General features: G+C 36.0%; 4 non-coding genes across 4 annotated transcripts; 1 reads left to right on the top strand and 3 right to left on the bottom strand.

The window, feature by feature from the left end:
- Positions 1-8769: 8769 nt before the first annotated feature.
- Trnav-uac lies at positions 8770-8842 on the bottom strand. Its single transcript has one exon. It is a non-coding gene; the product is annotated as a tRNA-Val (tRNA).
- A 6458-nt stretch (positions 8843-15300) lies between these two features.
- Positions 15301-15373, top strand: Trnaa-ugc. Its single transcript has one exon. It is a non-coding gene; the product is annotated as a tRNA-Ala (tRNA).
- A 4717-nt stretch (positions 15374-20090) lies between these two features.
- Trnav-uac lies at positions 20091-20163 on the bottom strand. The gene has a single exon. It is a non-coding gene; the product is annotated as a tRNA-Val (tRNA).
- A 6170-nt stretch (positions 20164-26333) lies between these two features.
- On the bottom strand, positions 26334-26406 carry Trnaw-cca. The gene has a single exon. It is a non-coding gene; the product is annotated as a tRNA-Trp (tRNA).
- Between the last annotated feature and the right edge of the window lie 1123 nt (positions 26407-27529).

Here is a 27529-nt window from a genome sequence, read left to right as displayed (position 1 = left end):
TAAACACGGACTAGACCTACACTCAGGTTTAATCCAAGGCGACACATGGTTTAACTACTGACTAAGCAGTCGCTGGGTGGGTTTTGACGTTTGATTTGAATTTAAGATGATTTGTTCGTAAGTTCGGTTCGTATATTCGAAACTGAATATATTTCCCTGTTTTTTCCATGGACCATGGAAAATGTTCTTGTATTTTCGCTCCTATTAGTCACAGAGTGATGGTATATAACCTTTCTTGATAAATGGTCTATTCAACACAAACAGATTTTTTCAATTTGCACCAGTAGTTCGTGAGATTAGCGCGTTCAAAGAAACAAACAAACTCTTCAGCTTTATATATTAGTATAGATAGTATAGATATAGATTGTGTAACAAAATGGAAAGAGACTATTTTATTGAAGACTAGTTGTTGCCCGCGACTTTGTCTACGATAAAAGTGACTTCCTGAAAGAACTCATATTTAATTTTGATTTGCTTGACAATGATGTGCTACGGGAAGTTAGCAGATCATTTTGTTAATTAACATTTTCAAGGAAAAACACCAGAACTATTTCTAAAAATTATGAGGAACTATAGAACTCAGCTGCATGCGACTGCTGGTAAGTGATCTGTTAGGTTCACAGACACACCGCTCCGGAACTATTCCTGATGCTTCCATAATGATAGGTATACATTTTAGTCTTCATTAATGTAAAATACACTTTATTGTGAAAGGGTAAAGTTCAATTACGATTACACTGTTTTAAATTAAAAATAAAATATTATTCTGAGAAATAAGAAATCACACAAATAAGAAATTAATTGATCATTTTAATATTAAGGTTTTTTTTCAAAGTGAGACCTATTCCTTATGACTTAAGGTTTAATTTAGCATGCATGATGAAATTTTAAATTTATTTATATTTTCTCCCGGCAAATAGCTCCACATAGTTTAAGTAACGTCGGAGTTCGAACAATATATTTTAAAATACTTTTTTTAAATTATCCCGCACTTATATCTCTCTCTTTTCAACACGCTTTTCTAATCTTTACACTGTCTCTTTTCTTTTGAGCATGACGTCACTGGCGTGTGTTTTGTTTTCACTACGTTTCTTGTACTTTCTAGTACAGTTGATTGTGGAATATCAATCTTACCCGCTAAAGCATACGGTGCATTTTCGATGCTTTTCATTTACGACTGCAGTTTTTTGTCTCGTTCGTCTTTCCTAATGTATCTCTTTCATTTCGGGCATGACGTCACTGGCGTGTGTTTTGTTTTCTCGGCGTCACTACAATTTGTTGTGGAAGATCTATCTTACCACTAAAGAATAAAATACACTTTTTTGTCTCGTTCTAATATCATATCTATCTCTTTCATTTTTGACATGACGTCACTGGCGTGTGTTTTGTTTTGTTCAAGTCTCACAGCTTGGGATATCAAAAGGTGAAATTTCAATAAAATAATGTTTTCTTGTATACCGTTCTCTGTCTGGTTGTTGTTCTGTCTCTTTCATTTCGGGCATGACGTCACTGGCGTGTGTTTTGTTTGAAATCGCAAACCTTTATCCAAGTAAGCAAAAGTCCTTTACGAGGAAATGAATTTGTAGCGATTTTTAGCTTTTGTGAATTTTAAGTTTGTTTGTTTGAACGCTCTGATCTCAGAAATTCTCAAAGGATTTTTTTTTTATAAATATAGTGTCAAAGTCAAAGCAAAGTTTGAGTTCTTTTCGCATGTAGCTGAGTTCTATAGTTCGTGATAATTTTAAAAAATAGTTCTGGTGTCTTCACCTGGAAAAATGTGAATGAATGAAATGATCTGCCGACCTCCTGTAGCAGATCAAACGTTTGAAGAAAATCACTTCCAACGTCTCAAACAACTCTCAAAAGCTAGAACTCCTTTGTTTCTTACACATTAGTAACAGAACTATAATCTAGAACTTGGTTGCAGCCCAGAACTCACCTGGAAGTATCAGCAGATCAGGTAAAACCGTTAGAAAACTCGAAAAAAATCACTTCTAACGTTTCCAAATAGCTCATCAGTTTGTTTCATTACAATACTTCAAATTTACTTTCTTTCGAGGCTGGTGTCCGGTTCACGTAGTGTGCTTGGAATCCAAACAGTTTCTGCATTAAAATATTAGTGAATATCCTCATCTGATCCTTATTATATCCTTGAAAGAGGACTAAATTTTGTACAAAAAAAAACGACTTTTGGCCTTAAATTAAAAAAAATACACTACACTTACATATATAGACCATTGAATAGTTCTCGCTGACGCGCTTCCAACGACACCTCATCCATTTTGCGTGAAACTTCAGATTTTTTGAGTTTCGTTGAAATTCCAATAGAAACCGAGGTTACCTGTAGGGTACGAAACCGCCATACATTCGAAAACACTTTGTGATAAAATTTTGTATTCCTTCGCGGTTTTCGATCCTTGCCTGCTTAACTTGGCTCCGCCAAAACCCTAGACGTGTTCTATACCATCTAGGCGCGAAATAATTTAGTTTATTGTCCTTTTTAACGTATGTTTTAATAATTTTTTTTTTAGCTTATCAGCTTGTTTCATTAGTTCTCCTTCAATAAGTCTAAATTTTCCTTCCGTCCTTATATTCATTCCAACCTTCCGTATATACACCGTTGAATAGGTCTCGCCGAGGCCCTTCCAACGATCTTTCCCGTTCGACAACTTGTTAAGCAAAATCAAAATAAAATGCGGACAAAACGATAAAATTGCTTTACAGCAAATTCTATCGAATGCTGATTGTCGTACCATTGATGATGGTGGGCGTCTTTTTCCACCTTCCCATGAGGTATATCGAACAATAGCAAATTATATGATGGCTGATAAAGGGTCTGTCATTACGCCGAAGCACGTTCATACTATAATTAATAATAATCGTAATGGGTTTAAAGATCTCATCTTGGATCTTTTCGGCATTAGAGAGCGGGAATTGAGCATTTCCGTGGACAGTAGCAATTACAGTGACGGTGAGTGTGAAAACCAGAATACCGACACAGGAACCAGCTTAAACTCAATAAAGTTGAATTTGGTGATTTCTGGTGAAAAATGGGCAAAGATCGAGCCAAAAGAAACTATATACGGTAAAGATGGACAGACGTGGTCTCTGAAGCTTTGTGGGTGCAGCTTCTAGCATCAGTTTGATGCCTTTCCGCTTGTCTGTCCGTCAAGTCCCTTTTTCTCAGAAACTCGCGGAGATATCAAGCTGATATTTATACCGGATATTCAGGCCTACAGTCCCATAAAGCTATGAAATTAAACTTCTAAGACAACGCAATAAAAAGATACAGCTGTTTTATCGCTACAAGTTTTCGACACTCTACAGGGAATCAAAATCCTGTTTATTTTAATATATCCAAGCAACAGGTTTGTGCGGAACCCTCGGTACAGACTCCGACCGCACTCGACCGGTTTCTCTACTCATAAATAAATAGTTTCAGGGTTCTGAATGTCCAAACTGAACTCTGAGGTCAGTCTGCTGTCCGTCGGTCAATCTGTTTGTCAGCAGTAGTACTGCCACCACGTAGTCGTAGTACAGAAAATAATCTCGATATGCACATTATCTCACTTACGGAACCCTCGTCGGAAGCGTCCCACTCGCACTTGTCTGTTATTATTTGAAACTAGCTGCTTCCCGCGATTCCGTCCGCGTGGAATTTAGTTGACAGCGCGCGGTGGTTCCCGTTTCTTACAATCAGAATCTGTACCGTTGACGTTTCGCGAAAATATTCTTCAAATGTCATGTAGTTTCGCATAGTCCTTTATTTTTCTTAAATAATACGAACTCTTTTTGTAGTTGCAGCGTGCCGTCGCTTTGATAACTGTCGTAGCACTTGAGGTTGTATTGACAGCTCTGCTGGAGGTCATGAGAACATTTCGACACGATGATGGTCGCAGAATGATTGCTCTCGCCAAGAAAAACCCCTTTTAAAGACTCCGGTTATATCAAGAGCGAAGTTATTACACCAGAATTGAATGCTGGAGTATCAGCCAGGACGGTCAGAAGGCATATAGTGGAGGCAAAATGTGTAGGGAGAGAGTTGCACGTATAGGTCCGTTACTGAAGAAAGAAAATAAGTCAGACTGGAGTTTGCAAGAAAGTTTGGACATTAGACTGTTGCTCAATGGAAAAATGTGCTATTTTCTGGTGAGACCAAGATAAATTTAATTTCTTCAAATGGCAGACAATGCGTCCGAAGGCCTATGAATTCGACCCTGAATCCAAAACACACAAAAAAGCAGGTGAAACATGGAGGAGACAATATGCAAATTTTGTGGCTGTTTCTCAGGACATGGAGGAGGGTCTATAAAAAGAAATAAGGAAGACTAGACCAGTTTCAATAAAAATAAATATTAGAAGAGACGATGATACCGCATGCTGAAGAAGTGTTGCCAGTGTCGTGGACGTTTCAACAAGATAACGACTCGATTCGAAACCAAGAAAAACCAATACTTTACTAAAATCAGCTGTTCAACGAATTCCGAGCTGTTTGGAATAATATTCCTTTAGAAACGTGCAATGATTTGCTTGCGTCGATGCCCCGCCGATGTCAAATGGTTTTAACTAACAAAGTGTAATGAATTTATATTTATTCAATATGTTTTTAATAAATTTGTCATGTTAAATTATATTTATTTTAAAAAAAGTATTGGTATGTTAATAGAGGCAGAATGCCATTATTTCGTTAGTCTCTGATGTTCGGTCGAGAAAAATGTGACTGGGCGGGAATTTTGGAAAAAGAAGGAAAAAGGCATTCTGTTCGGACATCTCGTCGAATGAAATGAAAAGTTGTAATTTACGAGTGTGAGTAATATAATCGTTATTCAAAGTAAGCAGTTTTAATAATTTCCTGAATATTCACACGAGTTGAGAGAGGAGTTCCTTACAAAAAGAAACCATAATAGTTGTTAGAATATTATTTCGATTTCTCATTTTTTTTTGTTTATTTTAATATTGTAACATAACAATTTTAAATAATAAACATTTAAATATTTCCCGGCATTTTTATTTTTGTAGTCAAAACTGAACATGTCCCTAATTAGTTGTCCACAAATGAGTCAATAATGAGAAAACAGCAGTGACGTATATATTAAAAAAGAGATGGCGAGTACCTACTGCCTTTCCTGACTACAAAATATTTCGAAAACTAGTCAATGTTGTTGTTGTCAATGGTAAAAGGTTCACTATCTTCATTTAGGAATGATTTCTTGACCCTCATCGAAACGCTTGAGGTTTCCTGATAAAGCGTCCCTGATTAGTGGACCACGACTGTATACACCATGTTACGGAACACAAATAAACAAAAACGCACCTTTGCGTCGTCAGCTGTAACGGCGTTAGATAATGACATTGAGATTGCAACTTTATATCTAACGCAGTAAGATTAATATTCTTGTGCACACGTGATGTCGTATTCCAGTAAAAACAAAACACACGCCAATGACGTCACGTCGAAAATGAAAGAGAAAGACTGATAGTTAGAAAGAGAAAGACAATCAAGTGAGAAAAAATTATTCATATAAATTTTTCCGTTTCTCAATTTGATATCAAAACAAAAGATATGGCAGTGACGTCACGTCGAAAATGAAAGAGATGGAGCACAAAAAGAACGGGACATAGAACTACAGCCACTAGCAACATGTGTTCAAAAATGTAGCAAATTGCCTTATAAATAAGGTTGACAATATCTTATGCTAGTACAAACAAAAGACACGTCAGTGACGTCGAAATGAAAGAGAGAGATTCAAAATAAGAGTGAGAAGTAAAACTACAGGCGCTGAGGACACAATATGCTCAAAATTGTATCATATTTCTAAAGCTATAAGATTGATTGTCATTTGGTCATTCGACAACCACAAGAAGAATAAAAAAAATAATCTAAATTATTTTTAAAGCCATTACTATTTAATTAAAATAGAGTAAATATAAATTGAACTTTATGCCTTAAGAAATCTTATAAGATTGACTCACAATAAACATTATTTTGGCTATTGACTTTATTCCAAAACAAAACATTTTTGCGAAGCTTTTTTTGTTGAGATGGTACAGTCAGCGCCAAAAGTCGATGAACAGAATCAACTTTACAAAACAGCTGTTCACACTAAAATGCCATAAGTTATAGTCGCAACTGGGAAACAAAATAGAATGTACACCAGAAATTTACAAAAGTCCTTAAACACGAGTATTTCAAAAGTATCTGTGCACTAGTATTCCTAATGTCGCTGAACATCATTCTATCAAAAGTCACTAAACAGCAGAAAAAACAAAATTAGGCTAACAAAGTATATTTTTAATGTTGCCGTGACTGTTTTAATGTACCTACTTTTGACGCTTATGTTGTTGAGCTACTTTTGGGACAGTGCTTGCTGTATCTATATCAATACAATTTATAACTATAAAAATGCTGGACCGATTTTGATACAATTTGAATGGAGTGACATTTAAAAACATGGATATTTAGAATTTTTAATCCATTATTTTTTTGTAAAATATTAAAATAATATATTTTAAATTAAATTTATTATTTCACATATTTCATTTATTACTTTAAGTAATAATTCAAATGAAAATATTTTAGATATTGTTAACGAAACCTTCTTCACAAAGTGAAACCTCCTTCAAGATCCTTAGTGAAACCTCTTTCGAACCTGGGATTTGACAAGCAGTCCGCTATAAAACATTAAAAATATACTTTGTTAGCCTAATTTTGTTTTTTCTGCTGTTTAGTGACTTTTGATAGAATGATGTTCAGCGACATTAGGAATACTAGTGCACAGATACTTTTGAAATACTCGTGTTTAACGACTTTTGTAAATTTTCTGTTGTACATTCTATTTTGTTTCCCAGTTGCGACTATAACTTATGGCATTTTATTGTGAACAGCTGTTTTGTAAAGTTGATTCTGTTCATCGACTTTTGGCGCTGACTGTACTTATCCTTATCAAAATAAATAACTACGACTACTGTGACAGAATTCAATGTTTCTTTCAAACGCTTATTCCAAAGTGATTCATAACGATGGTATGAACGCTTATTACTGCACTGCTCCCGTGCGAACCCGGGGCGGGTCGCTAGTGCGAATATAATACGAGTTTTCATTAAGAGTCAAAATTAAACATTGCTTTCGTTCTTATTTTTAAATCTTAAAAAACCTTCGTGCTTCAATCGAGTCTAAAATGACATACTCTTGCATTAAAATATCGGAAAATACATTCCATATAAAAAGTTATTTTAGGCTTCATTAATGTAAAATATACTTTATTGTTTCAGAGTAGAGTTCAATTATGATTACACTACACTATTTCAAATTAAAAATAAAATGGTATTCTGAGCTTCTTCAGTCAAATAAGAAATTAATTGGTCATTTTACTATCAAAGACAAATTTTAAAGTGAGACATATTCCTTATGACTTAAGGTTTACTTTAGCATGTATGATGTAATTTTAAATTTATTTATATTTTCAGTTTTAGTTTAAGTAACGCCGGAATTAGAAAACTATATTTTAAAATTATTTTTTAATTTATCACGCACTTATATCTTTCTCTTTTTAACACGCTTTTTTAATCTTTACACTGTCTCTTTCATTTCGGGCATGACGTCACTGGCGTGTGTTTTGTTTTCTCGGCGTCACTGGTACAATTTATTGTGGAAGATCTATCTTACCACTAAAGGATAAAATACACTTTCGATGCCTTTTTTATCTCGTTCTAATCTCATATCTATCTCTTTCATTTCGGGCATGACGTCACTGACGTGTGTTTTGCTTCTGTTCAAGTCTCACAGCTTGGGATATCAAAACGTGAAATTTCAATAAAATAATGTTTTCTTGTATACCGTTCTCTGTCTGGTTGTTGTTCTACCTCTTTCATTTCGGGCATGACGTCACTGGCGTGTGTTTTGTTTGAAATCGCAAGACCTTTATCCAAGTAAGCAAAAGTCATTTACGAGGAAATGAATTTGTAGCGGTTTTTTTAGCTTTTGTGAATTTTAAGTTTGTTTGTTTGAACGCTCTGATCTCAGAAATTCTCAAAGGACTTTTTTTTTAAATCATAATGTTACTTAATTTCATTCAATATCTTAGGGAGTGATTCCCTTTATGTTTGAACATAATTCTGCAGAAAAATAATAAAAACTACCAATGTATTGAAATTATTTTCAACTTTCATTTCCCACAGTAAAAATGGACGAAGTCGCGTACATATAATTGTAATGTATATAAATGTACATGTAATTAGATACTAATTTTTATGCGACGCATAAAAAAACGAAATAAACGAGTGACTGTAAATTACAATTTCAAGTGTCAAAATGTATAAATTAGGGTTATATAATGAGTGAGTGAGCGGCTGACTGTAAATGCCAACAGTATCGCAATGCGAGCCGTTTCTAGTTTCATAGAAGGTCGCAGTTCTAACCTAACCTAACAGTAAACTTCAGTCGTAACTGGAGGCTCGCCCTGTCCTTTGACAGACAGACAGAGACACTTTCGCATGTATAATATTTGTGAGTATGGATTTCAGTAAAAGTTTACACGCAGACCACGTTGTGGGCAGCAGCTAGTTATAATTAATCATCTCGCATGTAATTTTGCCGATTTTGGTTTGAAGCTGGCACAATATCCAAAATGTCATTACACGGCACTGGCAAAACGTGCTGACAATGTACGACACAAAGAAACATAGAATAATATTAATTACTGATTAATGAATAAACATCACGAAACATTGACAAAATATCAAAAGGACGCATGTGTGGAAAACGATATATGGCCCGTGTGGGGATCGAACCCACGACCTTCGTACTGTAAGCACGACGCTCTTTCAACTGAGCTAACGGGCCGTGGTGGACATATTTCAAATTACCGACTACAAGGCGGAGAAAATCAATAAAACCAGTCTTCGAAACTCTTTTGAGATAATCAGTATAATAGTTTTATAAAACACGTTTTTTATAGAAAACCGGGCTAAAAAATTAATTTAAATTAAGAAAATAGTGTTAAAAAAAATTATTTTTTACTTTTTAGTTTGGCTTATTTATAATAGCTTGTTTTTTTTAATTTTAAACTATTGCACGACTCATGATGCGAAGCATCAGAGAGTGCTTTACGATCGATTTTTTTATATAAATTAACAAAAATCTAATTGTGGAAATTAAAAAATGGAATAATTTTATGAAATTAGTGTATTGTCATCGGTCCTCAATAAATCTACAAAGTTTGAACGAAATCTGGCCGTTTAAAGTGGGTCAAAATCGCGCCCAAAGAAGTCGGTTACAAACAAACATACAGGTGAAGCTAAAGCGTGTAAAAACAGCTTTTCTTGTAATCACTTTTTAGCTTTAAGGCGACGTTTAGACTAATAAATTGTCATTTTTGTGCATTGAGATACGTAAATGAACGAAAACTATGGAACAATCGCCTACATTTCGAATTCACAATATTGCCGGCGAGTGATGGGAAATCAACCTAACTGTGATAATTACAAAAGATGAAGAACTACAAAAAGGGTGAGGTTCTTCGAAAAGGTCTAGTCTTCTAGTCTACTTTAGTCTTCGGTAAAGTCTTCAAAAAATTGCTTAAAAAAGTGAAAAAAAAATAAAAGAGAGCCATCAGACACGAACAGTTTGGATGACGATGACAGACGAACTAAGTAAAGCATAAAGATGAAGATGGTAATTACAATTTCGAGAGAAATGTTTGAGATTGGATTAGAAACAGACACACACAGGAAAAAAGTGGATGGTAAGGTTTTAATTGAAAAATGTACATCTCAAAAACTAAATCCAAGACAGTGTTCACGCTTTGTTATTATGGGTGAAGGTAATAACAATGAATACTCACTGTAAATGTTCGTATTTTTGCGTACATTTGTCAGATTTAAATCACTTTCACGCCTTTGAAGATGCTCGTTACAATAGGTAGAAGCTTTCTCGGACCGCTATTTAAGGATTGCAGCATAATTAACGTAATTACATACACAACGTCAATATGACAATCCTGACGGTAGAAATTTATGAAAATGTGAACTTATTGATTGTCTGTGCCAGCTGAAGAGAGACTCGCTGTAACTTTGAGGTACGTTAACAAAATAGGTTGTTTATTTTGATCAAAATACAATGTTATTTTAGTGTTAATGCATTTTTTTTTTCTTTTTTTCAATGAAAAAAAAAATTTCTTGGCAGCATGAATTTAATAATTTGTCCTCCTGGCAAATATAAACTTCTGAATGATCATTAGAATCAGGTGCAAACTGTGAAATGTATGACTGAACACTACTCGAGGCTGAGTCTTCATCATGTACCGGACTGTGTGTATGTAGAAGAGTGAAGGTTACTGTGAGGACTTGGCTGTGGCGGTGGTGAGGAGACATTTGGGTTTGATTTCAAAATGAGAACTCGTAGATGCAATAGATTCAAAGAAACAATTGCTTCTTAAACAAGCGGCCTGACCAGATTTGGTGGATTTTTGTCGCGTAGCTCCGAGAAACCAATATAATATTAATTTCTGCTACGGAACCCGTCATGGTCGAGTCTGACTGGCATTGACTCGCATTTTATTTCTTTAGCGCCATCTGTGACAAAGGCACGCTACTACGATAAACAACTCCTTCCGTCGCAAACGTTAGTGTTGACGTGGCGTCGCGCTCTACACCTCTAGCGAGTTAGTACAGCATAGGTGTAATAGATAGCGCTAAACTCAATAAAAATATTTTCAAAAATCGGCAAAAATGAAGTGGATTTACAAAATACAGCTATCAGAGACACTCAGGATTTTTTTTCTCACTTATAAACCGGATAGATTCGGAAATATGATCCAAAGAAGAAATTTTATAAAATTGCAAAAAAAACTGACTTCCCGTGGTTTTTAAGGTTCCGTACCTCGAAAGGCATATAGCGAAACCCTTCTAGCATCAATTAGTTGCCTTTCCGCTTGTCTGACCCCAAGTCCTTTTTTCTCAGAAGCGCGTGGAGGTATCAAGCTGATATTTATACCGGATACTCAGGCCTACAGTCTCCTAAAGCTGTGAAAAATTAAACTTCTAAGACAACGCAATAAAAAGATACAGCTGTTTTATCGCTAAAAGTTTCGACACTCTACAGGGAATCAAAATACAATGGCAAATACAATGTCAGATGCTGTCATGTCCGAGCCAGCCACAAAATTAAGAGAATTATTTACCATCATCCTGATATTTTGCCAACCATCTGACCCCTTAGAGTTATGGAATTAATTTCGTAATGCTTTATGTGAAGATATATTGAACAGAATGCGTAATGAGAATCAGGATATGACATTAGCATATAATGATGACATATACAATGATGCACTAATCTTAATTGAAGATAAAATTAATGCGATAGGCGATAAATCACTAACCGATTTTGGGCTACCTGTATCAAAAAGGATGAATTCACTGAAGCATCTGTGTTTACGAAGCAATTATTGTACAGCATCCCTTGTGCGCGATAGATGGCGTTGACATCTATTCATGTAACTGGCCAATCAGTTCAAGATTCAAGCAACTCTATTTCATCAAAGATTTAAACTTAGAAAATGGAAGGATTGATAAATGTTTTAAAAGATCAACAAAATGTAATAACAAAGGGCTTAACATATTTTAAGAAGTGTGGAAATGATAGATTGACTTCTGAGTACATCGAGACAAGGCAAGAATTATTGGAAAAGGATTGGGATTTGTTCAAAGAAACTAACACTAAATTGTATGAACGATATATGACTGAAGGTATATCACAGAAAGTAGTTACTATTTACGAGGCCACTGAGGATGCTTACATTAACTATAAAAGTTTAATGAAAGCAACCCTTAATAAAATAAATTTAACGAAAGAGATACAGCCCAAGGTTTGCGCTTCATGTATTATCGGCAAATCAAATGGTTCATTTGTAAAGTTACCCAAAATTTCTATTCCAATATTTTCTGGCAAATATGATGAATGGACAACATTTCATGATCTTTTCACACAGATATTAAGATAGATAAGAACTAATAAGAAGATATTAAGTCAGAAGGGATAAAGTTATTGTTTACAAAAAGGCTCAATCAAGATAGGCTTTAAAACATTAATTTTGCAAATTCGAACTAAAAACGGACTGTCAACCGAACCTAAGTACAGACAGTTTAATTTTATCTGGTTTTCAAAAAAAACTGAAGACTCGGGGAAAGCTCATTCAGACCAGCGTATTCAGTCAACGGAGTGACGATACTTCAAAAAATGAGGAACAAGACAGCACTAAACACCTAATCAGGCAAGCCATAACTAGTACAGAAAGTCACTATCTCATAAATATATAAATAGATGATACAGTGAAGTTGTGATCGCAGCTCACTCATTGTAACACCGATGTGTTCAATATATTGAGGAAATGGAATTTCTTTACGTTAACACACAAGAAGAGGTCATAACCAAAGCAGTGTTATTGTACCCGGTCCATGTTTTCAAATAGAGTATTTAAAAAAGCTGTTTATAACAATGAGGATATTTTTACTGCAATTTAATAATAAAGAATTTCGTACGTCTCGTACCTAATAGACGAAAGCATTTTTCTGTAAATAATGGAAAGAATTTTTTTTATGTCAACAGATACCCGCTCAACCGCGAACCCCGGTTGACTACGGTTTCAATACAATTAGCAGAAATGTCTGCGCAGTTCAGCAATGTAGATAGGAAAAACAATAACCTAACAATATTTTTGTATATTCAGTGTGTAGGGTGACCACATTTTGTAGATTTATTTTTACTATATTACTATACGAACGATGCATCATAAGAAAATACTTAAAACCCTAAATATATTCAAAGAAGACGTGGTAAGGTAACTAAGATACATTTACTGCACACTCAATTAATTAGAAAGAAGACAGAAGAAAAGTTGTCGGCGAAGGGAACAACAGCAGCAGCGGCCGAATAGAGAAATGCAAATGGATTATAACGAGACATTGGAATTTTGACTCATTCTGAGATTCGTCATATAATTTTCTCTTTGCAGAAGACAGTTTCGAATCCTTTTTATTAGAAATCCTATACATTGGATACAGAGAACACAACAACACTGGAAATCACTGGACAATGGAATTTAGATTTAAACAATGTTTCTAAACGTCTGTTCACCATGAACGCGGGGATTAATCCTCGAGACTCAGAGGCTTGCTTTTATTTCATTTCTCTTCAAATTGTAATCACCATCTTCATCTATACCTATTATATATATATGCTGTACTTAGTTCGTCTGTCATTGTTATCCAAACTTTTCGTGTCTGATGTCTTTTTAAACTATTTTTCACTTCAAATTCAATTCAATTTTGATTTCCCATCAGTCGCCGGCAATATTGTGAATTCGAAATGTAGCATTTTTAGTTTTCTCCGTAATTATATTAAACGTATTTCAATGTATTTTTACAAGACTATATTTTGACATTCTAGATGACATTCAAAGTTTTTTTTCTACCAAATTTCTTAAAAGTTTATAACAATTGCGCAAGGAGGCCAAATTAAAAAAAAGAATATATCAAAGAAACCATTATTTGCTTTACATATGCAGGTACACGGACGATGTAATAACCGGCTTCTATTAAGAATCTTCTGTTTTGAACAGTTTTTTCTATGATTCTTATTCGATAGGCTCATTAAATAAAAACCAATAAGCCAAATTGAATTATTTATGGGATCTAATGGCATATATTCCGCACCGAACAAGGAATCACGCAAATCGGATCAGAAATTTCGGCCTGATTGATGTAAATATGTACATAAAAGCCACTAGTTAGATTATTATATTATGTAAGTGTTAATTTAAAAAAATATCTGTATCAATAATCGGGGTGACATCTTCTACTCAGAAAATACCCCGTAAATAAAAAGAAAAAAAATGTTTTAGAAAAATAAATACCACAATCACACCCAAGTATAAGAAAAACAGACAAAAATAAACCATTGCCACAAAAATTGCTTTTGCTGATTACTTAAATATTATGTATAAAACCCCATTTGTGATAAATAGTCCGCAACCTCATTCATGAAGCCTATATACTTATAATATTCCCGCCAATACTGGCAGGTTGTAACATAAAAGGGCGGGATATTTGAATAAGAATTTATAATTGCTTACCTATTGCTACCATATTTAGCAGTTGTGGCGTAACATTGTGAATATAGATCGTGTAAAGTAACTAGATAATGTTGGACAGCGCCAGGCTGAGGAGTTTGTTACGACCTACGGCCGCCGTAAGGTCGGGCCTGCGGGTGGCGGGAGGGGACCCTGTCACTCGATCAGCCAGCAGGCCGAGGAGAGGGGCGCGTCGTCCTGCGTACCCGTTCTTATTAGGAGTGAGGGGTGGGCTTCTTACACCTATCCCTTGAGAAGGAGTCCAGAGGACTAGAGCCAGCCAGAGTCGCGCAGAGTGTGCGCGAGCGATCCCGTGACTCTGGCTAAAGCAGTAGAAGGGGCCCGGGGTGTTTTTAGTCGGTGGAAGTCCGACATATCCCACGCCGTGCCCTCGACGTGGGTTGAAGACATTAGCATTTCACCCCGGAAAAAAAGCGGCTGGGGAGTTTGTTGCGCCGTTCACGATGATCGGTTGAGTCGTTTTCGAGTGAAAACGTAACAACCTTACTTCCACATTTATATATTCAGTAGGGCTATGTCGGAGCATTGTGCACAACGACATCGTCATTAGTGGTAGCGGGGCTAGTGGACGGCATCAGGGTAAATGCGAGCACAAAACAAAATTATCACAATTTCACAATATTTTAATGACGTTATAAAAATATTCTGACACTCCAAAATAATATCTAACGCACGATGAATTGTTAAGTGTGAGCAGCGGGTTCAAGGCACCGATCTCACTTTATTTACTACTAGCTGTTATAATAATAATAATATTCACTTATTTGCTTGAATGTAGGTTGACAACAAGGTGGGTACAAGTGTGTAGGATTCATGTACATTCGGCCATTATAGCATGGCATGCAAAAAACATTTTCAAACCAGTGTTAAGAACAGTAACTATCTCTTAATATAACAAAAACTGAATAATAAACTTACTATATTAAAATATTATAAACTGGTGATAATTACGCTTACTGGTGTACAAGATCTTGCGTGGTTAGAAGATATACTTAAATAAGGAATTTTTAAAATCGGATTATTTTTTCAGAGTCTACCCGATTTCCGATAAAGAAGTTTCACTTCATATAGTTTTGTTCTTGAAGCTTTGCAATTGCGCATATTTATTGATTTTCTCCGCCTTGCAGTCAGTAATTTGAAGCTCGTCCACCACGGCCCGTTAGCTCAGTTGAGAGAGCGTCGTGCTTGCAGTGCGAAGGTCGTGGGTTCGATCCCCACACGGGCTACTGTTCCTCCTCGAGTCGTGCTTTTTGATATTTTGGGAATGTTTCTTGATCTTTATTCAAGTTTGACATCTAATCAAGTTTGTATAATTTAGCAACTTGAACAAATGGAAGTTCACAATTGGGCTGGTGTACATTAAAAGCCTTTGACGCAATAAAAAATCAAAGTTCTAAAGCAAACTTGTAGATATTGTATTATTCAACTAGCTGACCCGGCGAACTTCGTACCGCCTTAGCATAGCCATCAGTTTGAGTTGCTCTTATGGATCTTTGACTTGAAGTATTTCGAGTTCTGCGGCCTAAGTTTGTACGTCTGGTTGGTTGTTGCCCCCATATATTGTAATTTAATAAAATTCCTTTGTCGACAATACAACTTTATTCCGATACCACACCTTCTTAAATCTTTAACAATAATCTTTAAAACGAATATCCAGCGTAAACGTATTTTCCGATGCTCCCGCCAGAATTGTCCGTCATGAATTGTCCCTTTTCCTTCCCGCCAATTTTCATATTTTTCTTCTGTTCGTTTATTTTTTTTTTTAATATCCAGACAGCCTCATTTGCTCACGCACGCGAATTAGTCAAATGACCTTCTTAAATAATTACATTTAATATCGCGCCTTACAGTAATATTGTGTAGTTATCAAAAGTTACCAAAAATCGATATTAAGCTGTAAACTCACCGTGACTAACAAACACTTATTAGCAAACAAAACCTCATTAGTCTTTAAAAACCAGATTATCAAAAACTTTAATAAAATCATTGTTGGCGCGGTTATTTATGTGACAAATCACCACAGATAACTAAATAACTTAATATGCGTTCGGAAATCTAACTCATAGTATACATATTTTTAAATACTTATTAAAATGAAATCATCACTCTTATTATTAACATTAAATATTAAATGTTAAAATCGGTACATTAAATAATATTTATCTATAAATAAACATTCCGTGGCAGGTTATTTCCAAAAATAATAAATTACTGCGATAGAATTTAATTAATGACGTAACCGCGTTTCCGAACCTACGGTGCTCCTTTAACATAGTCTATGTCTGAATAACGTTGGCATTCAGACGTTGAAATGTACATTTTTTAATCTTTGTGACAGATTTTTATTATTATTTTTTCCATAAGAATCTTTTACAGAGTATTAGAAAACTACAAAAAAATCAGCCAAATCGGTCTAGCCGTTTTCATGTTATGGCGTGACAACGGGAAACGGCTTTCAGTTTCATATAGATAGAAGATTGATAAATATTTTATTCTGATTTTTTCAGAGCTAATCCCCAGGACTTGAAAATAAACATGAATACTGAGCCTCCGCTGTCTGTCTGTCCGTCCGTCCGAGACCGCAGCAGTCCGTCCAGTATCACAAGAACTGTGTTTCTTGAGCAGTTGAGATTTCACAGGTGACTTATTTTAGATGACAATGTCACAACGAATAGTAAATTCATGTATCAACAGTTAAAAACAATCAGTTAGTTAAAAACTTCGATCACAGTTATAATGATCATATCTTGCGTCGCGTCGTTTTCCGCAGTGCTAAGGATCATGAATTTAAAATTATATTAACATCTGCTACGGCACCCGCCGTGGTCGAGTCTGACTCGCACTTGACTCGCATTTTATTTCTTTAGCGCCATCTGTCACAAAGGCACGCAACTACGATACACAACTCCTTCCATCGCAAACGTTAGTGTGGACGTGGCGTCTAGTCGCGCTCTACACCTCTAGCGAGCTAGTACAGCAATGGTGTAATAGATGGCGCTAAACTCAATAAAAAATATTTTCAGAAATCGGAAAAAATAAAGTGTATTTACAAAACGCAGCTATCAGAGACGCTCAGGATTTTTTTTCGCACTTATAGACCGGATAGATTCGGAGATATGATCCAAAGAAGAAATGTTATAAAAAATGCAAAAAAACTGACTTCCCGTGGTTTTTAAGGTTCCGTACCTCGAAAGCCATATAGCGGAACCCTTCTAGCATCAATAAGTTGCCTTTCCGCTTGTCTGACCGTCTGTCCTTTTTTCTCAGAAACGCGCGGAGGTATCAAGCTGATATTTATACCGGATACTCAGGCTACAGTCTCCTAAAGCTGTGAAAAAAAAAACTTCAGACAACGCAATAAAAAGATACAGCTGTGTTATCACTAAAAGTTTCGACACTCTACAGGGAATCAAAATACAATGTCAGATGCTGTCATGTCCGAGCCGGCCACAAAATTAAGAGAACTATTTACCATCATCCTGATATTTTGCCAACCATCTGACCCCTTAGAGTTATGGAATTAATTTCGTAATGCTTTATGTGAAGATATATTGAACAGAATGCGTAATGAGAATCAGGATATGACATTAGCATATAATGATGACATATACAATGATGCACTAATCTTAATTGAAGATAAAATTCATGAGATTGGCGATAAATCACTAACCAATTTTGGGCTACAGACCTGTATCAAAAAGGATAAATTCACTGAAGCATCTGTGTTTACGAAGCAATCATTGTACCGCATCCCTTGTGCGCGATAGATGGCGTTGACATCTATCGCGTTTGAATCGCGCTATGGTTTGTCAAGAAAAATATAAGTGTCAATGTTGACAATAAAAAACAATAAAATGTGCATGTTCTAGAACAGCACACCGGAGTTTTAACTTTATCCATAATTCTCACGAAATGCCGTCTCGGTATTTAACAACCTTTCGCGGTTGATCGCGAAAGGTTTGGTATAAACCGATAAACTGTATACTAATATTATAAATGCGAAAGCATCTCTTGTCCACCAAATAAAAATATATATATGCCATATTACGGAACACAAATACGAACATAAATATCAAAAACGCACCTTTGCGTCGGTCGTTTACAAACTGTCAGCTGTAATGGCGTCAGACAATGACATTGAGATTGCAACTTGACAATGACAAAAACAAAAGACACGGCAATGACGTCACGTCGATAATGAAAAAGAAAGACTGATAGTTAGAAAGAGAAAGATAATCATTCAAAAAAATATTCAGATATATTTTACCGTTTATCAATTTGATATCAAAACAAAAGACATGACAGTGACGTCACGTCGAAAATGAAAGAGATGGAGCACAAAAAGAACGGGACATAGAACTACAGCCACTAGCAACATGTGTTCAAAAATGTACCAAATTGCCTTATAAATAAGGTTGACAATATCTTATGCTAATACAAACAAAAGACACGTCAGTGACGTCATGCTCGAAATGAAAGAGAAAAGTAGACAATTAGAAAGAGAACGGTAGTTCATCCCAACACGAGAAAAAGTGTAACTCAGAGATTAGCATTTCAGAGGTCTTAAAACAAAACACACGCCAATGACGTCATGCCCAAAATGAAAGAGAGAGATTCAAAATAAGAGTGAGAAGTAAAACTACAGGCGCTGAGGACACAATATGCTCAAAATTGTATCATATTTCTAAAGCTATAAGGTTGATTGTCATTTGATCATTCGACAACCACAAGAAGAATAAAAAAAAAATCTAAATTATTTTTAAAGCCATTAAAATGATTAAAATGGAGTAAATATAAATTGAACTTTATGCCTTACGGGTATAAGTCATATTTTCGGGTTCATTATTTTAAGGGCACAAAATAAAATTAAAAATAAATTTATTGATTTTTAAGTGAATATTAATTTATTATTTAAGTAACGCCGGAATTAAACAATATATATTTTTTTTATTATCACATACTTATATCTATCTCTTTTTAACACGCTTTTTTAATCTTTACACTGTCTCTTTCCTTTCGGGCATGACGTCACTGACGTGTGTTTTGTTTCTGTTCAAGTCTCACAGCTTGGGATATCAAAACGTGAAATTTCAATAAAATAATGTTTTCTTGTATACCGTTCTCTGTCTGGTTGTTGTTCTATCTCTTTCATTTCAGGCATGACGTCACTGGTGTGTGTTTTGTTTGAAATCGCAAACCTTTATCCAAGTAAGCAGAAGTTATTTACGAGGAAATGAATTTGTAGCGGTTTTTTTAGCTTTTGTGAATTTTAAGTTTGTTTGTTTGAACGCTCTGATCTCAGAAATTCTCAAAGGATTTTTTTTGAAAATCATAATGTTACTTAATTTCATTAAATATCTTTGGGAATCACTGCTTGAACATAAATCTGCAGAAAAATAATAAAAACTACCAATGTATTGAAATTATTTTCAACTTTCATTTCCCACAGTAAAAATGGACGAAGTCGCGTACATATTTAATTAGGTACTATTTTTTATGCGACCCATAAAGAAAAAGAAATAAACGAGTGTCTGTAAATTACAATTTCAAGTGTCAAAATGTATAAATTAGGGTTATATAATGAGTGAGTGAGCGGCTGACTGTAAATGCCAACAGTATCGCAATGCGAGCCGTTTCTAGTTTCATAGAAGGTCGCAGTTCTAACCTAACCTAACAGTAAACTTCAGTCGTAACTGGAGGCTCGCCCTGTCCTTTGACAGACAGACAGAGACACTTTCGCATGTATAATATTTGTGAGTATGGATTTCAGTAAAAGTTTACACGCAGACCACGTTGTGGGCAGCAGCTAGTTATAATTAATCATCTCGCATGTAATTTTGCCGATTTTGGTTTGAAGCTGGCACATTAATTACTGATTAATGAAGGAACATCACGAAACATTGATAAAATATCAAAAAGGAGGCATGTGTGGAAATAGATATATGGCCCGTGTGGGGATCGAACCCACGACCTTCGTACTGTAAGCACGACGCTCTCTCAACTGAGCTAACGGGCCGTGGTGAACATATTTCAAATTACCGACTACAAGGCGGAGAAAATCAATAAAACCAGTATTCGAAACTCTTTTGAGATAATCAGTATAATAGTTTTAAAAAACACGTTTTTTATAGAAAACCGGACTAAAAAAATAATTTAAATTAAGAAAATAGTGTTAAAAAAAAATATTTTTTACTTTTTAGTTTGGCTTATTTATAATAGCTTGTTTTTTTTAATTTTAAACTATTGCACGACTCATGATGCGAAGCATCAGAGAGTGCTTTACGATCGATTTTTTTTTATATAAATTAACAAAAATCAAATTTTGCAAATTAAAAAATGGAATAATTTTATCAAATTAGTGTATTGTCATCGGACCTCAATAAATCTACAAAGTTTGAACGAAATCTGGCCGTTTAAAGTGGGTCAAAATCGCGCCCAAAGAAGTCGGTTACAAACAAACATACAGGTGAAGCTAATAAAAAGCGACGGCGACGTTTAGACTAATAAATTGTAATTTTTGTTCATTGAGATACGTAAATGAACAAAAAGTATAAAACAACCATCTACATGTCGAATTCACAATATTCAGAAATCAACCTAACTGTGATAATAACAAAAGATGAAGAAGTACAAAAAGGGTTCTCTGAGAATTAGCGGAGTGTGTTATGAGTTGGTTTCGAGGACATGACTGAGTTAGAGGCACAGAATACGTGGGTTTGAGTTTCCAATTTTGAGGAAGTTCTGTGTAATTTGTAGATTTAATAAATATTGTACTATACATAGAATATTTTCGCTGGAACTGTGAGAGTTTTGAGTCTGTACGTCTTGAGAAGTTGTAAAATTTTGATTTGTACTTGTAACCCATTTTGCTCCCCGCACCGCTTTTTCATATGGCACCAAGGCTAAAGCAAAACAGATTTATCCTGAAATATGCATCGCCATTGGTTTCATTATACCTTGCAGCCTCTATATCTCTTTTATTTCTCTTTTATTTAACACCATCTAGTGACATGACTCTGAGTGATTGACTGGGTGAAGCGGCGAAGCGCGGCGCGCGCCCTGTGAACTTTTTGACGACAAAAACCTTCACTATCTGCCATTGCTTGTATCAAGTCATTTTTTTGGCTTTTCTTTATCATATTTAATGATTATTTTGAACGAATAAAGTAATCATTGTAGAATAAGAACACTGACGCCCCAACCTTGCTCCTTAAACAAGTGGCCTGACCAGATTTGGTGGATTTTCGGTCGCGTAGCTCCGAGAAACCAATATAATATTAATTTCTGCTACGGTACCCGTCATGGTCGAGTCTGACTCGCATTTATTATTTTGACTGCGAATAGCGCCATCTGTGACCAAGGCACGATACTACGATACACAACTCCTTCCATCGCAAACGTTAGTGTTGACGTGGCGTCGCGCTCTACACCTCTAGCGAGTTAGTACAGCAATGGTATAATAGATGGCGCTAAACTCAATAAAAATATTTTAAAAATTGGCAAAAATGAAGTGGATTTACAAAATACAGCTATCAGAGACACTCAGGATTTTTTTTCTCACTTATAAACCGGATAGATTCGGAGATATGATCCAAAGAAGAAATGTTATAAAAAATGCAAAAAAAAACTGACTTCCCGTGGTTTTGAAGGTTCCGTACCTCAAAAGGCTTATAGCGGAACCCTTCTAGCATCAGTTTGTTGCCTTTCCGCTAGTCTGTCCGTCAAGACCTTTTTTCTCAGAAACGCGCGGAGGTATCAAGCTGATATTTATACCGGATATTCAAGCCTACAGTCTCCTAAAGCTGTGAAAAAATTGAACTTCTAAGACAACGCAATAAAAAGATACAGCTGTTTTATCGCTAAAATTTTCGACACTCTACAGGGAATCAAAATACAATGTCAGATGCTGTCATGTCCGAGCCGGCCACAAAATTAAGAGAATTATTTACCATCATCCTGATATTTTGCCAACCATCTGACCCCTTAGAGTTATGGAATTAATTTCGTAATGCTTTATGTGAAGATATATTTAACAGAATGCGTAATGAAAATCAGGATATGACATTAGCATATAATGATGACATATACAATGATGCACTAATCTTAATTGAAGATAAAATTAATGCGATAGGCCATAAATCACTAACCGATTTTGGGCTACCTGTATCAACAAGGATAAATTCACTTAAGGATCTGTGTTTACGAAGCAATTATTGTACAGCATCCCTTGTGCGCGATAGATGGCGTTGACATCTATCGCGTTTGAATCGCGCTATGGTTTGACAAGAAAAATATGTGTCAATGTTGACAAGAAAAACAATAAAATGTGCATGCTCTAGAACAGTTAAGTACACCGGAGTTTTATTTTTATCCATAATTCTCACGAGTGTACTATAAAGGTGAATTCCTTAAATGCCATCTCGGTATTTAACATTGGTCCTAGATCGAGCCGGATCATACGGACAGTTTTTTCCATCCAAGTGTACCTGCAGTGGATCGCTGCGCAAGGTACACAGTTCGCCCACAAGCGGCGACAGCTTTGCCCAGCTTGGATAACGAGCTGAGCCAGCACCGGCGGAGCAGTTCAAGGAGTGGCCACACAGAGCACCTCTCTTAGATCAACACAACGCATTGGAGGACAGCAAGGTGACGCAGCCGCGGAGATCAAGCGACGTCACAGGTGACGACACGTGCAGTTCAGCAAGCAGCCGCAGGGGGCGCCACCGGCAGATTCCGTATAAGTGTTTGTGTGAAGTGCATTTTGTGAGAACATTTCTTTACTTACAAGGTCGTCCATGTAACGGGACAATCAGTTCAAGATTCAAGCAACTCTATTTCATCTAAATAATCAATCAATGATTATTTAAATGATAAAAATAGTTGGTCGCCGTGATTTGCACAGGACGGTTTAGTGTGGATTAATGTTTGACGCGTATTTGTGTAATTTGATAGACATACTCTATGTATGTGTGTAACATTGTGTTACCTATTTAGTTTTATTTTTGGTATAATTATACGCATACACGTATATATTATTTTTTATAAATTTTGACATGTATAATTTATTAATTATAAAATTGAATGACGTAGCAATTTATGCCGCCTCCGTGTTCGGGGCTGTGCCGGGTAAATCAACGTTTGGGGTATTTCTTTCTTTAAGTTTTATTTTATTAGCCGGCAGCAGATACGTCATGCTCCCTTAGTCGTCACTGCCTGCGGTGGCGTCTTGGGTCGGGTCACCTCCTTCCCTCAAATATGGCGAGGGAGGTGATGGCTGACCCTTGCGTCATACTCGTGAACGGGTGCTGCTTGCGGTGGCTGGTCGGTCTGCTGACCTTGGCCTTTGTACTTACAGTTTAATTTCGTATAGGCTTAGATACAGCGACCTCAAATTTTTGTTTGTTTGGCACGGCACCTACACACTTATTTGTTATTGTTTTGTATAATAATAATATCTAATAATTTTGTAATTGGAAAGACAGCGTGCTGCTGGGGAGTTTGTTGCGCCGTTTCTTCTCTCACAGCAAAAGCACTTAGGAAGCGGTGAAGGGTGGGCGAAACTGGGTGCTGTCCAATGTAAATGATGCTGACCTTCAAAAAGTGCTACTTAGTAGCCTAATTTGAATAAATGAATTTTGATTTGATTTGATTTGATCATCAAAGATTTAAACTTAGAAAATGGAAGAATTGATAAATGTTTTAAAAGATCAACAAAGCACACATCTTTGCTATGGATAACTTTCGTGGCTAACAGGACGTCTGAAATCCTGACCTCTATGAAAGCGTCTCAGAGGTTTCACGTTTCCACTAAGGACAACCCAGCAGACTGCGCCTCTAGAGGAATACTGCCCAGTTCCCTTAAAGGACAACCCATAATTTATAATAGGCCAAGTAATGTTTGTAGTACAGATTTAGAAGAGTCAACAAAGACACACGTAGCTTTGCTCCCAGATAGTTCCTTATTCGAACGATTCTCAAGTTAGGAAAATTGGTTCGAGTTGTTGCATACTGCCGAAGGCTTTTAAAGGAAAATCAAATATACAGGATGGGATATTTACAAAAGGTAGAACTAGATAGTGCACTCTAATGTTGTATAAGAAAAACACAAGGAGAACTGTTTACAACAGAATATAAGGAATTGAAGGACAAAGGATATGTATCTAAGGGTAGCCCGTTAATATCACCCTGCTCCTATCTGGACAACAAGAGCATAATCCGAGTAAGAGGTAGACTGGAGAAATCACAACTGAGTGAACAAATGATAAATCCCATTGTTTTGCCACGTTCCAGTAGCCTTACCCTATTGATCATAGCTGATGCAGAATGTAAACCCTCCATGGTGGTCCTCAGCTGATGATGAACTATTTAAGGTCATCCTATTGGATTATAGGGGTCAGAAAATTGGTCAAGTACCACGTAATAAAGTGTGTAACATGTGCAGAACAAAGAGCCAACACCAATTGATTACGCGAGGCCAATTAACTTAAGATCAACTAAAGATCGAGGTCACCGTTCATACAAGCCAAGACACAAGCACTCAAGCCTTCTTAGCAGCGTTTAGACGTTTTGTGTCTAGACGAGGTCATTGTGCCAAAATGTGGAGTGATAATGGCACCACATTCGTAGGTGCCTCAAGGGAGTTGCAACAATTAAAGGCCATCCAACCGACCATAGCCGAACAGCTCGAGGCTAATGGTACCGAGTGGCACTTCATTCCTCCTCATAGTCCCAACTTTGGAGGACTTTGGGAGGCCGGAGTGAAGTCCACAAAGTTTCACTTGAAACGAGTGATTGGTGACGCGACACTCACGTACGAAGAACTGACTACGCTTCTTAGTCAGATAGAAGCGTGTTTAAACTCACGGCCCATGAGTACAATTAATGTCGACGATCCTGGTGAACCAATGCCAGTAACGCCTGGACATTTTCTAATTGGAGAGCCATTAGTGAATGTACCAGATTATGATTACGAGAACTCTAATATAAATCACTTAGCACGCTGGCAATTCATCCAACGCATGCTACAAGCGTTTTGGAGACGTTGGTCTCACGAGTATTTGGCTACGTTGATGAATCGCTATAAATGGGCTTCCAAAACGGATGAACAAAAAATTGGAGACTTTGTTCTAGTCAAAGAAGACGATGTACCGCCAAGTCGTTGGTTGATGGGTAGAATAGTAGACAACCATCCTGGTGATGACAATATCACTCGCGTCGTCACGTAACGCACTAGTTCTACAATAAAAATACCTACATCGGAAATATGTATTTTACCGGTAGTTACGAAAGAAAGTTATCGACTAATTTTACTATTTTATTTCACGTGTTACAATTTATGATAATTTAAATTTGTGATTGTAGTTAGTAAAGAGTTAACCTCGATGTGTAGTCTCAAGTTCAAACTGTATTTTAAAGTTCAATATTTAAGTTCAACTCACTCTGATGATGAACAATTTAAATTTAGTTCATTAACCGACTTCAAAAAAAGGAGGAGGTTCTCAATTCGACTGTATATTTTTTTTTATGTTTGTTACCTCGTAACTTGCGATTGGGTGAACCAATTTTCATGATTCTTTTTTTATTTGAAAGCTTGTGCTTCCCGTGTGGTCCCATTATCACCATTTCAATATCTGATGATGGGCTCTTGTAGAAATCGGGGGAACTCTTCAATAAATAACAGCAGATTAACCGCAATTGTTGCTATAGCATATCTAAGCATTGTTTACGCCATCACACAACATATTATCACGCTTGTAGTCACTACAAAGGTTATAAAAACTATTTCGAAAAAAAATTATGTTCAAGGGCACTTACAAAGTTTTACAAAAAACGCAATACTGAAACTAAAATAAACATAATTAGATATTCGGTTATTCAAAATGGCCTCCATAGTTAACATCACTCTCAAATGGTAACAGACTGGGTGGAGGCTTTCGAACAAATATCACTGGGAATTCTGGGCAGTTTCACGGGGGCAAGGAACTCATTTGGGCAGCGCGTTTAGTAGGCCTACCCATACTAAAAATCACTAACTTTCCACTAAAAAGTGAAAAATGAAATTATTATAAGACTTAGTCACTTATATAAATGCCTTTGTTATGTATGTTATTTTGGTAACATAACTTGTGTAAACTTCATCTTAAGAGAAATAATATTTAAAGTAACAAAAGGTTTTATGCTTCTGGGTGGCCACGACAGGATTCGAACCTGCGACCGCCGATGCTGGGATCGGTCGCTCTGACCTCTGAGCTACGCGGCCGGTGAAACATTAATTTAAATTTACCTTCCGATGAACGTAGCCGGGAATCAGCAATGCAATATGGAACGTAGCATACTAGACATAGAGTACAATTTAGCGATCCCCGCTGTAACGAGAATCGCGGGCACGTGACGGTTTTCTGTAGGCAGCGAATCAAATGAAAATTGGTTTGACACCGACTTCAACAAGTATATGTTTGAAATAGAGATGTATATTATATATATACTTAATATAAATTATTTTATTTTTTACCTAAAAAATAGTGTATATGTCTTTCTGTTTTTTTTAATAAGATTTTTTGTTTTAGAAGGACGTTCCTTCAGTAACGTCCTTGGTGGGCGGTATGTTTACGAAGCAATCATTGTACAGCATCCCTTGTGCGCGATAGATGGCGTTGACATCTATCGCGTTTGAATCGCGCTATGGTTTGTCAAGAAAAATATAAGTGTCAATGTTGACAAGAAAAACAATAAAATGTGCATGCTCTAGAACAGTACAATGGAGTTTTATTTTTATCCATAATTCTCACGAGTGTACTATAAAGGTGAATTCCTTAAATGCCATCTTGGTATTTAACAACCTTTCGCGGTTGATCGCGAAAGGTTTGGTATAAACCGATAAACTATATACTAATATTATAAATTCGAAAGCATCTCTCGTCCACCAAATAAAAATATATATATATGCCATATTACGGAACACAAATACAAACACAAATATCAAAAACGCACCTTTGCGTCGGTCGTTTACAAACTGTCAGCTGTAATGGCGTCAGATAATGACATTGAGATTGCAACTTTATATCTAACGCAGTAAGATTAACATTCCTGTGCACACGTGATGTCGTATTCCAGTAAAAACAAAAGACACGGCAATGACGTCACGTCGATAATGAAAAAGAAAGACTGATAGTTAGAAAGAGAAAGATAAACAACTAAAAAAAATATTCATATAAATTTTACCGTTTCTCAATTTGATATCAAAACAAAAGACATGGCAGTGACGTCATGCCCAAAATGAAAGAGATAGAGCACAAAAAGAACGTAACATAAAACTACAGCCACTAGCAACATGTGTTCAAAAATGTAGCAAATTGCCTTATAAATAAGGTTGACAATATCTT

This window comes from Trichoplusia ni (assembly GCF_003590095.1).
Source record: "Trichoplusia ni isolate ovarian cell line Hi5 chromosome 20 unlocalized genomic scaffold, tn1 tig00003896_group19, whole genome shotgun sequence".
Lineage (NCBI taxonomy): Eukaryota > Metazoa > Arthropoda > Insecta > Lepidoptera > Noctuidae > Trichoplusia > Trichoplusia ni.
Note: the sequence above shows the minus strand (reverse complement) of the source record. Positions and strands in the feature narration are given on the sequence as shown.